At 45.4% G+C, this 12,028-nt stretch overlaps 1 protein-coding gene across 2 annotated transcripts in view; it reads left to right on the forward strand.

Moving 5' to 3' along the window:
• The window catches only part of SLC6A2 (solute carrier family 6 member 2), a 62,272-nt gene that overhangs the window by 6,465 nt on the left and 43,779 nt on the right, over window positions 1-12,028 (forward strand). Inside the window, exons 2-3 of one of the 2 annotated variants that reach the window (XM_086350709.1) lie at window positions 3,653-3,798; window positions 7,497-7,580. The gene's annotated coding sequence lies outside the window, so the exon portion shown is untranslated. Of the gene's footprint in view, window positions 1-3,652; window positions 3,799-7,496; window positions 7,581-8,355; window positions 8,485-12,028 lie in introns of those variants that run through there. The other variant, XM_086350706.1, reaches the window with a different exon arrangement.

Genomic DNA, 12,028 nt, shown 5'->3' on the forward strand with positions numbered 1-12,028 from the left:
TTTTGCCATTGTCCACATAAGTCTGGTCATGACATTCCTATAAACCTCCAATGAGGCAAATGTCATTCTCCTTGTTCTGCACTGTTTTATCTCTATATGAATAAAATAGTGTTATATCCTTCAAGGTCAGAGGCTTGAGAATGGGCTGTGATGTACATTTCAGGGTATAGGCAACATTCTTAAACAGAAGCAAAAGCAATGGAACACAAAGGTTAAAGTAGAAAAAACAGATCCAATATGGAGTCAGGGTTGTTCTTCTCTCTTGTAGTAGGAAGGGGGTCATGCTTTCTTCCTATGTGAGTCAGTGTTATTTAAAGCAGGACCTGTGTGGCCCTAAACCATCAGCATCTCATGACCCACTTCAGGAAGGAGTAGTGAAGTTCTTGCTAAGCTCTGGCCATCCTGGCTTCTAAATGGTTTGGGGAGTAGGGTGAGGTCTTGTTCAGAGTGGGCTATGGGACAGGGAGGAAAAACATGAGGGATTATTATCAGTAAAATGATGAGCAGAATTGGGAAAGCCTTGAGGAAGAGTCCCCTTCCTCCCAAGGCCCCCTTCCCCAGCCTCGTGCACGCCTGGGAACCTGTCAGGCAGACAGTCCCCACTGTGAGGTTTGTCCTTCCACTGGGGCTCAGCCTGGACGCATCTGGGAACCAGGCCATCACACCTGGGAGGGTGTCTTCTCCCACCCCTGATACAGCCCTCTAAGCCCTCTCCTGTGCTCTGGTGAGTTGGGTGCTAACCCCTCGCAGGGTATGTGTATGGGCTTCAGTCCTGCTCTTGGGTCACAGAGAATATAATTGCTGCCTCTCCTCTCTGACCGCATGTCCCCCTGTGAGGCCAGCAGCTCTGCCCCCCACTTCCTGAAGGCTGCAAGTCCCTTTACCACTGCCTCTCCTCAAACTTCCCAGCATACACACAAGCAGAAATACACATTTTATTTTGGTAGGGACAGGAGTATCTGGACTGACATCAGTTCAAGAGCCCTCATCTGTCCCTGGCCAGTGTAAAACGGCTACCTGGTCTCACTGCAAGGAAAGCAGTGCAGTGGAGGATTAGTATGTGCATTTCTGTATCCTCTGGAATAAGCAGGGAAGGCCTAATGACCTCTCTTAGACTGTCATCATTCAGAATGCTGCCTAGCCTGGACCTCCCTCCATCAGGACCAGACTCCTCATCTCAGCTTCCCTGTCCCTTGCTTCATCCCTTCAGGGTGTGCCCAGACTACCTAGTCTGATAATGCTCCATGGAGAGGATGTGGCATGTGGAAGAGCCCTGGACCACATGTCAGGGGTCAGGGTCTGAATCCTTGTTCTGCCACTACCCAAATGACCTTGGGAGTTAGGGGGAGGTGTCTGTGGGTGGAGGGTCTTCTTCAAGGTAGCTCCCTGGGAGGAAGGGAAAGGAGCATGATACCACACTGAGCGAGGATGCCATTGGATGGAGAAGACCTGGGTGGGACAGCGGGAATGAGAGAGAAGAAAAATAGAAGAGAAGCATGATGGCATTGTGGCAGGTCCCAGGGGTGGCAGGTAGGGTGGACATAAGGGATTGGGGTAGGAGGAGGTGGTGAGCCTTGAGAGGGAAGGACTCCAGCTATGAGGAGAAGGGACCAGAGAAGATGGTGGCTGCAGACAGACAATGCTGGGTTCAGAGCTGCATCAGCCACAGCCTTTAGGTTTCCAAACAAAAAGGGAGAGGAGACCTGCTTAGAATGGGGGGCTTGAGTGGGGCAGGAGAGAAAGTGAGGTGAATGAAGAAAGTGGGGACCAAAAAGGGAGACCCTGAGCCACCAGGATAGAACAATGGTTAATAGCATGTACCCTGGAGCCAGCCTAGTTTTGGGTTTCAAATCCCACCCTTTGTCCCATCCTATCCATGTGATCCTGGGCAAAGCATTTAACCACTTTTACTATTAATTTTTTTTTGAAAAATTAAAAAAAAATTATTGAAGTATAGTTAATACCATTAATAATGAGTATTATGTGAAATAAAACTTAGCATGGCTATTGTTTAGTTGCTGAGTTGTATCTGACTCTTTTGCAACTTTATGGACTATAGCCTACCAGGCTCCTCTGTCCAGAAGATTTCCCAAGAATATTGGAGTGGGTTGCCATTCGCTTCTTCAGGGAATCTTCCCCACCCAGGGATCAAACCTGTATCTCCTGCACTGGCAGGTGGATTCTTTACCACTGAGCCACCTGGGAAGCCCACTTTGTGTAGTGCATCTAGAACCAATAAAATTCATGTAATTCATGCATCAATGAATGGAAAGACTCCAATATATTGCAGATATCTATTGTGTATTTAGTATGTGCCCAGCATGAAGCATTTCACAGTCATGAAGCATTTAAACCTTACAACTACCCTATGAGATAAGTACTATGATAAGCCCCATTGAATAGAGAACTGAAGCACACATCAGCCCAGGCTAACAGGGCTAAAAACGACAGAGTAGGGGGCAGGCCTCACATAGGATGTGCCGTAGGCAGGTGTTTTCTATGCGTGGTCTACAGAGTGTGGCTACTGCCTGTGCTGCCCTCGCTAAGTGACTTAGATTCAGGTTCCCAGGCACGAGAGCAGAGTGGGACCAGCCCAGACTGGGGGCAGATCCCGTGGCCCTTGGTTTCATTGTGCTGAAGCCTCATGAAGATCACCTCGATGAGAGTGCAGTTTCCACCTCCATCCCCTTGCCTATCCCCCACACCTGCTCTGGGAGTTTTATGTACCTCTATCAGTATACCTTAGACAATAAGCAGGAAGCAGCTCTTCTCCTTCCATGCCCTAGAGGGCACCCGTTCATCTCTCCCAGGGAGAAAGTGGCTCAGCCAGGAAGTGGCTGAATGTTGTTTGCCAAGTGTGGCCAGAGTAAAAGGAAGCCCCAGTGCTAGGAAAAGAAGGCACCCAGATGGCGAGTGTGAATTGCTATAGCCACTCTCAACCTGGGACCATGCTTTGGAAACATATCGTTAATACTGGAATTGCATATTTTTAAATAGGAATTAAACATGCCACAGACATGCAGATTCCTGGTCCCTGCTGCAGACCCACTGTACCTAAATTTCTGGGGCCAGGCACAGGAATCTGCTCTTCGAACAATCTGCTAGGCTAATGTGAGCTGTGAAAGTGGCAAAGAGGCCGCAGAACTCTAGAAAGAAGCAGATGACCTTCAAGGACGTGACTGTAACTCACATCACGGAGCCTTGCTAAATGAGTCCCTTCCTAAAGCATTACCAAAGTCTTTCCCATTGATTGTTTTATTTAATAGCTGTGTTATTCCCATTTTGCAGGTGAGGAAATTGAGGCTCAGAAACCAAAGTTACCCAGCAGGTAAATGGCGAAACAAGGTTTTGAATCTATCCAACATTTTTTTAAAACTCCAATTCCACAAGCATAATTGTTACACTAACCCATATTTGCTACATCATCCCAGCCTAGGAATTTGAAGTCAGATGTCCTAACTTAAAATTCTAAAGAAGATCCCTGCCTCCCATGGATGTGAAGACATTAAACTTCTTGAAACAATAGCAAAGGAGTAACACATGCTATCCCAGGCACTCTTCTAAGTGCTTTGCATGTATTTATTCATTTAATCCTCTCGACAGTTCTATGAGCTAAGTTCTATTTGTCATCACCATCTTACCTGTTTTACAGACGAAGATACTGAGACACAGAGAAGTAGAACTTGGCCAAGATTTCACAGATAGGAAGAAGCCAGGATTAAAATTCATGCAGTATGGCTCCCAAGTTCATGCTTTTAGCCATTCTGTCTCTCCAGACTGCAGAAAAAGCTTAACTTGGTAAGTTTCCTAGGAATAGATATCAGAAGGCCAGAGAGACAAGTAGGAAGAGGGTGGGAAGGTAGGTGTATGCATATGTATTATGTACCACTGGTGACATCACTGGGAAATGTTTCCTGAGGAAAAAGGAAACAGCACAGAGACTAGTGGGCTGTCATGTCCGGGATCCCGAGATAGAGTCTGTGCAAGAGTTTGCAAGTCCCCTAAACCTCCATTTAAAATGCTGTGTAGAGACTTCCATGGTGGTTCAGAGGTTAAGAATCTGCCTCTCAATACAAGGGATGTGGGTTCAATCTCTGGTCGGGGAACTGAGATGCCACATACCACAGGGCAAGTAAGCCCATGGATTGCAAATAAGACCTAATGCAGCCAAATAAGTAAATATTTAAGAAAAAATAAAAATAAAATGCTGTGTATATTAAAAATGAAAAATACACAGAGATAAGTACTGTTTTCTTGAATAGGAATACTGAATACTGTAAAAAAAAAAAATCGTTTCCTCAAGTTGATCTATAGATTCAATGTAATCACGGTTGAAATTCTGATGGGATTTTTTAGGGAACTCAATAAGCTGATTTTGAAATTTGTGGGGAAGAGCATTGCCAAGACACTTCCAAAGAAAAAGAGCTGCTGAATCTTGCCCCGTTAGATGTTGTTGTTCAGTAGTTCAGTTGTGTCCAACTCTTTGTGACTCCATGGACTGCAGCACGCCATGCTTCCCTGTCCTTCACCATCTCCTGGACTTTGCTCAAACTCATGTCCATTGAGTCAGTGATGCCCCATCAGAGAGAAAAACTTATCATAAAGCAATGCTGTTTGCTTTTTCCCCAGTTTTATTGGGATATGAAGTGAAGTGAAAGTCGCTCAGTCATGTTCGACTCTTTGTGACCTCATGGACTATACAGTCCATTGAATTCTCCAGGCCAGAATATTGGAGTGGGTAGCTGTTCCCTTCTCCAGGGGATCTTCCCAACCCAGGGATTGAATCCAGGTCTCCCTCGTTGCAGGCAGATTCTTTACCAGCTGAGCCACAAGGGGTATAATTGACCCCTTTATTGGGGTATAATTGACCAAAAAATTTATGTATTTAAAGTGTACAATGTGGTGATTTGATATACAAATACATTGTAATATGATTACCATAATTAACTTAATTAGCAAGTGTGTCAGCTCACACCTTTTGTGTGTGTGTGTGCAGTAAAATACATAAAATCTACTCTCTGTAAATTTCAAATATACAATATAGTGTTCTTAGCTATAACAACATGCCATAATTTTGAGCCCTAGAACACAGTCATCTTACGACTGAAAGTCTGTACTTGGAAAACAATGTTAATTAAGACAATGTGGTATTACTTGGACACAGAAAACAGACAAATGGAGCAGAATTAAGAGCCCTGAGGCAAACCCAGCTGTATAAGGAGACTTGGTTGGTGAGTGACCATTCTCTGCCAAGCAGAGCAGGAAAGATATAACTACTTAATGAATGGGCCAGGACAGTTTATCAGTGATTTACCTGAGAAATAGTGAAGTGGAATCCCTATCTCATACCCTATACAAAATCAACTCCATATCAGTTCAGTTCAGTCACTCAGTTGTGTCCAACTCTTTGTGACCCCATGGACTGCAGCATGCTAGGCCTCCCTGTCTATCACCAATGCCTGGAGTTTATTCAAACTCAGGTCTATTGAGTCAGTGATGCCATCCAACCATCTCATCGTCTGTTGTCCCCTTCTCCTCCTGCCTTCAATCTTTCCCAGCATCAGCGTCTTTTCAAATGAGTCAGTTCGCATCAGGTGGCCAAAGTTTTGGAGTTTCAGCTTCAGCATCAGTTTTTCATATAGTTTAAAGATATAAATATGAAGGGTTGTTGTTAATGTTGTTTACTCAGTCCAACTCTTTGCAACCCCCTGGTCTGTAGGCCACCAGGCTCCTCCATGGGATTCTCCAGGCAAAAATACTGGCCTGGGCTGCCGTTTCCTCCTCCAAAATATGAAGGGGAAAACTATCATTCTGACATAAATACATAAACCAAAAGAAAAGATTGCTGTATTAAAATATAGTAAAATAGGAACTTCTCAGGTGGTCCAGTGGTTAAGGCTGCCTTCCAATGCAGGGGATGTGGGTTCAATCCTTGGTCAGTGAACTAGGTTTCCACAGGCCACAGGACAACTAAGACCATGTGCTGAAGCTAGAGAGATCCCGCTTTCAGCAATGAAGATCCCATGTGTTACAACTAAGAACCGATGCAGCCAAATAATTAATCAAAAAAATAAAATGCATTAAAATGAGTAACCTCTTGTTTACCAAAATCACCATATAGAGAAAAAAGACTTATCATACAACCAAGACAAGATATTTGCAACATAAGTGACAAAGATTTGTGCACAGGATATTAAGAACAACTGTTATAACGCTAGTGGTAAAGATCCCAACTGCCAGTGCAGAAGACCTAAAAGACCCAGGTTCGATCCTTGGGTCAGGAAGATCCCCTGGAGAAGGAAATGGCAACCCACTCCAATATTCTTGCCTAGAGAATCCCATGGACAGAGGAGCCTGGCAGGCCACAGTCCATAGCGTTGCAGAGTTGGACACGACTGAAACAACTTAGCACACGCACATGTGAATCAAATTTTTTAAAAAAACACACAAAATTGCACAAATGGCATGTCATCATGTTGCAGAAGCAAACAAAATACAAATGACCCACACGTATGTGAAAACATGCTTCACGTTATAGAAGTCGGGGAAACGCACATTAAAATCACATCTTAAAGAGTGATAAAAAATAAAAGCCAGGTAATACCCAGAGTTCCCGAGGATGTAAAGAAATTGGAAGTGAAGAAATAACAGAGTTTCAGCTGGTGCCACTTGAGAAAATAAGTTGACCTTATTTGATAAAGCTGAACACATACTCTACACATGGGCATCAGAGCTGTCTGTAAAAAAGACTCTAGGCAGCATTGTTCAAAATATTTAAAAAACTAAAAACAGTCCAACATTGAAGCTCACTTCAATAGTTGAGTGAATAAATAGATTGTTATAATTCAGACAATAGAATGAATATATGAAAAGAAAGTGAAAGTATTAGTTGTTCAGTCATGTCCTACTCTTTTTGACCCCATGGAGAGTAGCCTGCCAGGCTTCTCTGTCCACAGAATTCTCTAGGCAGGAATACTGGAATGAGTAGCTATTTCCTTCCCCAGGAGTGTTCCTGACCCAGGGATCCAACACAGGTCTCCTGCATTGCACAGATTCTTTACTATCTGAGCCACAAAGGAAGCCCAGAATGAATATATACAACAATGAAAATGAGTGATCTACAGCTAACTCCATCATCATGAACGAATCTCAAAAATATGGTGTTCTGCCAAAGAAGTCACAGAACAATATCCGTAGTGTGATTCCTTTTATGTAAAGTTCAAAGAAGGACAAAGCTAAAGAATGTACTCTTAGGAATAGATTCATAGGTGACAATACCATGAAGAATAACAAAGAAACAATGATTTACTAAATAAAGGAAACTGGTTACCTTGGAGTTGGGAGGGGGGAGTAGCAAGGGGAGGGGCACAGGCGGGCTTGTAGGGTGTGTTCTATTTCTTAAGCCAAGAGAATGGGTTCTTTTTGTAAAATTCATTTTTAAATTTTTAAATTATTTTTCTCTTTTTGGTCACATCCTCTGGTGTGTGGGATCTTAGTTCCCTGACCGGTAATCAAACTCATGACCCCTACAATGGAAGTGTGGAGTCTTAACAACTGAACTGCCAGGGAATCCCCAGGGGGTGAGTTCTTATATGTTCATATTACTGATACTTAAACTATAAACTGTTTACATATGTTTTATATGCTTTTTGTTATGTGTGAGAAATTTCACGCTAAATTTTTAAATGCTGTGTGTGTGCATATTTCTGGAAGAGTCTACATTCATCAGATTATCAAAGTGTCCAGTCTTCTAACAGAGTGTACCTGAGTGTGAAGGTTTCTATGGTCCCATCGTGCTCTAATATTCATTCCTTAGATGGATAGAACTCTTGTGTCAGCCTGATTATGGTTCATCCTGATCAGCTGACCTCAACCCCACTCTGCCTTGGAGAGGGACGTGAACCAGGTGTGAGTTTTCTGTCATCATAACTCACGTGACCACCTTAGGGTCAAAGGGTGTCATCTGGTGGTTCATGCAAAAGGGGGATGTCCTTCTTTCCTCCCAGGAGACTGAGTCCCTTTGCTTTGAACACCTCCATCCCTTTCTCTCTCCCCAGTTCCAGTCCTGACATAACTTTTGTCTATCTTTCTTCTTCCTCCTGTTCATCCCCACCTTGCTGATGGACTTGGCCCTCTCCAAAAAGCCCTAATAGAGCAGGAGTCAGGACCCAGCCCTGTGCTTTTTCTGCTGCCCTACCTGGCACACCTGTCCTCTCCCCCCCAGCACCTCTGTCCTCCTGTGGGGGCGGTCATGTGCTTGTCCAGGCTTGCAGTGCCAAGTGCGCAAAAGGATGGTTTACTCGTTACTCCGTCTCACCCACTGAAGGACTTCAGATTTTATTCCAAATGAGATGGGAGCCACTGGAGAGAGCGAAGGATAGGATCTGCATTCATTTCTAGAAGGTCTTCCTGGTGACTGTGTAGAGCTTCAGGGGTAAAGCGAGACATGACAGAGGCCATTCAGATCCTACGGCACTAACCCAGGTGAGGGATGACATAGCTGGGAGCAGGCTGGTGACCTTGGAGATGGGGAGATGGGAACGATATATTCAAGAGAGTTTGCGGTAGGATTGGTTGTGGGAACATGAGAAAGAGGACTCTAAGATTTTGGGCCTTGGAGGATCTACAAGGAAGACGATGCCATCACTTGGAATAACGGAGACAAGGAAGAGCAGGTGTGTGCAGGTAAACAAGGGGAGGTCAAGAACAGCAGGTGTGTGTGCAGGTGAACAAGGGGAGGTCACGAGTTCTATCTCTGACACAGGGGTTCCAGGTGTCTTTTGTTGCCCATGTGGAGATGTTGCTCTGTAGTTGGATCCAGGCAGGCGATGTTAATGGATGCATCCATCATCAATGACAGATGGATGCTCTTTAGTGCCAGTGCCTGGATGTGGTCCCAGGTCGGGTAGGAGCTCCACAGAGAAGAGTGAAAGGACTGACCATCTGAGTAGGTTGGAAGCCTCGAGGACACCTGGGAGGCTTTAGAGGAAGATATCCTGAAGGAGACTGACTTCAGCTCACCGGGGTCTTTTATTGAGGGCACTTTTTTGCTGTCTGGAAATGCAGTTTAACGTATACCAATCATCCAGGGCAGTTCAGTGGTCAGGACATAGGTCTAATGCCCCTGATCAAAAGAAAAACAAAATAAAGAAACAGAAAGAAAGGAAGAAAGAAAACAGAGAGGAAAGAAGGAAAGGAGGAAATGTACAGGGAACTTCTCCTCCTCCCTGACCTCATTTTCCCCATCAGTGCAGCGGAGGTACAGGTTCTGATACTATCTTCAGGACACTTCCAGAACCGAGTCGCTTGGATTCCAAATATCCTACAGACCAGGCTTTGTGTGTCAGGGTCTTAGTGTCTGAGGGGAGATGGCCAGAGCTGGGCTAACAGCATCTTGTGCCCATGGCCTGTGTCACCAAGTGTCGTGGTAAGTGGAAGTGATGCCTCCCCAAGGATCACGTTAGCTCTGATAATGCTCCAGCCGTCTGCCCCCGCACTTGCCCTCAGGCCACCTGGAGGGGCAGGAGGCAGGGCACAGAGAGAAGCCACATGGCCCCATGGCTCTTGGATCTGAAGGCAGGGAGTCTGGGCCCCAGATGGAGAGAGACATTTTCCCCTTCAGCCCAGCCGCAGGCTAGTCTCCAGAAGTCTGTGAAACCACAAGATGGAACCCTCAAGTTTTGCTGTCAGACCCTCCAGTGATGTGCATTGTGGGGGTGGCGGGCAGTGTCTCCCTTCATCTCTGTAGGGGACACTCCAGGGCCTGCCCACACCCCTTGTAATCCACTCTTCTTGCCAACATAGACCCAACCACCAGCTTCCTACTGCCCGAAGCTGGGACTCTAATGGGAGCCTTTTTCTGGCAACAAGAGTTTGCTTAGCCCACACACCAGGCAGGATGGAAATGCTGGTAAGTTAGCACCCTGGGAGCAGTCTTCATGGATAAATACTCCAGCTTTCAGGGACAGATCTGAGACACCCCTGGCCCAGAGGTTTCCAGCAGGACTGACTACCAGCTGCCCACAGCAGTGACTGCTTCTTAAGGCCCCCTCTATTGGTTTCCTTCTCTTTCTTACCTCCCCTATCCTCTATCACTGTTTCCAGGATCACCTCACTCAGTCGTGTCCAACTCTTTGAGACCCCATGGACTGTAGTCTGCCAGGCTCCTCTGTCCATGGAATTCTCCAGGCCAGAATACCGGAGTGGGTAGCTGTTCCCTTCTCCAGGGGATCTTCCCAACCCAGGGATTGAACCCAGGTCTCCTGCATTGCAGGTGGACTCTTTACCATATGGGCTACCAGGGAAACCCTCTAAATAAACTACTTGAATTCAATTATTTGTTTCAGGTTTTGTTTCTGGTAGAATCCAAGAGAAAAAAGCCCCAATCAAAGACACCAAACCCAACCAACGATTGAGATCTCTCCTTGTTCCGTTTTGTACATATTTCTGGAGTGTAAGCTATGTAACAGGATATATCAGGTACTATCTTTATCCCTAGTAGGGAAGTCATGCAGAGAATGTTCTAGATAAATATACAAAACAATATAAAGGAGGAGTTTCTTCTCTTGTGGGAGGTAGTTATCAGGGAAGGTTTTACAGTGGAAGTGACACCTGAGGTTTTAAAGGATGAATAGGAGTTCTTCAGATAGACAAGAGGAAGATGGAAAGCCTTTTTAAAAATTCAGAAGTGTAAAAAGGCACAAAGTATCCAATGAATCACTGGTAGTTGAGTATCTCTCTTGTTCCTAGAGAATAAAGCATATTTTGGAGATGGTAAAGGAATTTTAAAAGAATACAGAGAGGTTAGAATAGCAAGAGATGTGGTTAAATAGGCAGGCAGAATCTTGTCTGTATTGCAGAAGGTGTTTTGATATTATCTTGGAAAGATGGGACGATTTGAAGAAATCATGGGTTATCTTTTTCTGATTGCATAAGTATCAAAGGTTCATTGTATAAAAGTTGGCAGATAAAGAGAAGTATAAAAAAGAAAATAAAATTACTTCAAATCCGGGGTTAATTAAATCACATTTATGTGTTGTTGTCTCTCAGAGGAGTTTTAGGCAGAAGAGTGAGGTGATCAGATGAGTTTTAGAAAATGCTCTGGCAGCTGGTGAATATCATGTGGCTGGAAAGATACTGGACACAGGGTGACCAGCAAGGAGGCTGCTGCAGTGAAAGGTGATGGATGGGGACCCTCTGTGGGGATGCTTCAGCAGTGGGAATGGGGCTTCGCAGCATGTTTTAAGGTGGGATCCTCAGGATCACTTGGATGAGGCGCAGGGTAGCAGGCAGGAGGGCAGCCTGACTCCTAGTGAGTTTCTGAGTGTCTCCATCCATAAGCTAGTGGAGGAGACAGGGGCCAGGGGCCAGGAGACCTGCATTCTCATTTCAACTCTGTCACTTCCAACCTGTGAGCTGCAGTTTCCTGACCCCCAAATGGGATGATGGTTCCAATCCTGCTTTCCTCACAGGATTTTCAGAATGGTCCAGGGGTCAGAGGAGATGAACATCGCTGGTGCGTGTGGTCCCAGGCTTTCCTCCTGAAACCTCCTCCTTGCCCTGACCTTCTGCCTCCAGCCACCAGCCTCCAGAAGGCCAGGGCAGATCCACCACCCCACTCTTTTCCCCTTTCTCTTCTCTCTGCATCCTTCACAGAGGACATCTGTCATGTTGGTTGCCTTAATGAAAATGCTCTAAACACTCTCCTGTGTGCTAAGTCACTTCAGTCGTGTCCAGTTGTTTACAGTTCTATGGACTGTAGCCTGCCAGGCCTCTCTGTCCATGGGATTTCCCAGGCAAGAATACTGGAGTGGGTTTCCATTCATTTGCATCTCCAGGGGATCTTCCCAACCCAGGGAGTAAACCTCCATCTCCTGTGTCTCCTGCATTGGCAGGCAGATTCTTTACCACTGAGCCACCTGGGAAGCCTCTTAGTTTCCCCATCAGGGATTGAACCAGTCCCCCTGCAGTGCAGTCTTAACAACTGGATCGCCAGGGAAGTCCCATGACTTTTTTGACAGAGTTGTCC

Source organism: Bos grunniens, chromosome 18 (genome assembly GCF_055505025.1).
Source record: "Bos grunniens cultivar Pamir isolate PY7600 chromosome 18, Bosgru_T2T1.0, whole genome shotgun sequence".
NCBI classification, from domain to species: Eukaryota; Metazoa; Chordata; class Mammalia; order Artiodactyla; family Bovidae; genus Bos; species Bos grunniens.